The following is a 2,720-nucleotide window of genomic DNA, read 5'->3' on the forward strand; positions in this document are numbered from 1 at the left end:
AAAACCTTTTGAGAACATCAGTTAATTTTACTGAAAGTTGGTGGTGGTAGTCATACAAAAAATCTTATTTTTGCTAGAGCGAAGCCTTTTTCACTTACTAGTAATCTTCCTCCCTTCATCATCATTTCACAATAATGTCACTGAAATCTAAATTCAAACAACCAAAAATAAATGAATAAATATCAATTGTTGCTTTTATGTGCATAGAGTCGCTTGCGACTCATACCGACCCTATGTACAACAGCCCTAACCTCTTTTCTGTCCTGTGCCAATTGCACTGTCTCTGACTCTCCAGTCCCGATTATTCCAGTCACTGAATCAATCCACCTCATAGAGAGCCTTCCCCTCCTGCGCTGTCCCTTCACCCTCCCAAGCATAATGTCCTTCTCCAACGACCAGTCTTTCCTCACAACATGTCCAAAATATGTTAGATGGAGCCTCAGAATCCTTGCCTCCAAGGAGCCACCCAGTTTAACCCTTTCCAGGACGAATCTGTTTGTTTACCTAGCAGTCCATGGTATTCTCAATACTCTTTTCCAGCACCACAGCTCAAAGGCATCAATTCTCCTTCTATCCTCCTTGGTCATTGTTCAACTCTCTGGTGCATAACAAGTGATTGTGAAGACCATGGCCTGTATCAAATGCACCTTAGTCTCCAGAGAGACACCATTGCTCTTCAGTACTTTGGAGAGGTCCCTAACAGCAGACTTTCCCATGGCAATGTGCCTTTTAATTTCCTGGCTGCTGGTGCCAAGAGTGTTGACTGTGGAGCCAAGCAAACTAAAGCTGTGTACAATCTCAATCTCTTCACCATCCAAGCTGATGCTACCAATTGGTCCAGTGGTGAGAATCTTTGTCTTCTTGACATTGAGCCTCAATCCATATTGAAAGCTGCAGTCCTTGACCCTCTGTAGCAGGTGCTTCAGGTCCTCCTCAGTTTCAGCAAACATGGCTGTGTCATCTGCATAATGCAGATTGTTGATAAATCGTCCACCAATCTTGACCCCACATTTCTCCTCATAAAGCCCAGCCTCCCGAATAATATGTTCTTCATATAGGTTGAAAAGGTATGGAGATAGGATGCATCCTTGGCATATGCCCTTCCCAATTTGAACCATGCAGTGTTCCCTTGCTCTGTTCTGACGACTGCCTCCTGGTCCAAGTATAGTTTTCGCATTAGCATGATCAAGTGTTCTGGGATTCCCATTCTTCTCAGAGTCAGCCACAGTTTGTTATGATCCACACAGTCAAATGTTTTTGCATGGTCAATGAAATATCAAATAGGAAACAAATTTATTCAGTTCTTTCTGAAAAAATTGACACATCAATAATATAATGTATTTTTGTTGCTGCATTCCTATAAAATGTTATTTTTTATTTTTTTTTATGTTATTTTAAATGTTCTGATAAATCAATGAGGAGTAGTGATGTCAGTTTTAAGATTAAGGTGCACCTGAGTCAAGTCACTCTCAGTCACTTCCAAAGTGTCAGAGAGCTGAACAAAAATAAAGATTACAGAAGAATTGATGCCTTTGAATAGCGGTATTGGAGAACAATACTAAGTATCTCATCAACTGGCAAAAGAACAAACAAATATGTCTTGGAAAAAGTACAGCTAGAGTGCTCCTTGGAGGAAAGGATAATGAAGCATTGCCTCACATACTTTGGGCATCTTGCTAGGAGAGGCCATTCCTTGGAGAGAGACATCACCCTAGGAGAGGTGGAGGTTCAGTAAAAGAGAGAAAGACCCTCAAACGAGATAAATCGGTACCATGATTGCACTAATGGGTTCAAGCGTGTCAGAGATGAGGATGGAACATGGTATGACAGAGTTTCTCTGTTGTTTATAGTTTCTCTATGAGTCCTACATGGCTTGATAGCACCTAAGAAGAACAACAGTAAAACTTTATGATATAATATTATAATTCTATATTTGTTGTTGTTATGTGCTGTCAAGTCACTTGTGACTCATAGCGACTCTATGTACAACAGCTCTCAAATCTACTTTATCCTCTGCCAATCTCACTGTCTCTGGCACACCTACCTCCATTATTCCAGACACTGAATCAATCCATCTCATCAAGGGGCTTCCTCTATTGTGCTGTCCCTCCACTTTTCCAAGAATGATTTTTCTCTCCAGGGACTGGTCCCCCTTGCAACATGCCAGAAGTATATAAGATGAAGTTTCAGAATTCTTTGCCTCCAAGGAGCAACATGGTTTCATCCTTTCCAGAAATGAACCTGTTTGTTCTCCTAAAATTTCATGGCATATTCAATACTCTCCTCTTTAATATTCATGTTTATTCATGTCATAATTTCTTGCTAGGATGCACATTCCATAAGGATAAATATCTTTACACTTTATGTGTAAGTATTTATTGAACAAATATTTTGATGTTGTTTGTTGTTGTTATGTGCCGTCAAGTAGCTTACAAATCTTGGCAACCCTATGTACAACATCTCTAAACTCTGCTCTGTCCTATGACAATTTCACTGTCTCTGGCACACCCATCCCGATGACCCCAGTCACTGAATCAATCTACCTCATAGAGGTCCTTCCCTTCCTGTGCCTGCCCTCCACCCTCCCAAGCATGATATCCTTCTCCAAGGACCAGTCTCTCCTTACAATATGTCCAAAGTACATCAGACAAATCCTCAGAATCCTTGCCTTCAAGGAGAAGCCCAGTTTAACCCTCTCTGGGATGAATCTGTTTGTTTTC

This window comes from Elephantulus edwardii, unplaced genomic scaffold (genome assembly GCF_000299155.1).
Source record: "Elephantulus edwardii isolate Elephantulus edwardi_28Jun2011 unplaced genomic scaffold, EleEdw1.0 scaffold00454, whole genome shotgun sequence".
In the NCBI taxonomy this organism is placed as follows: Eukaryota; Metazoa; Chordata; class Mammalia; order Macroscelidea; family Macroscelididae; genus Elephantulus; species Elephantulus edwardii.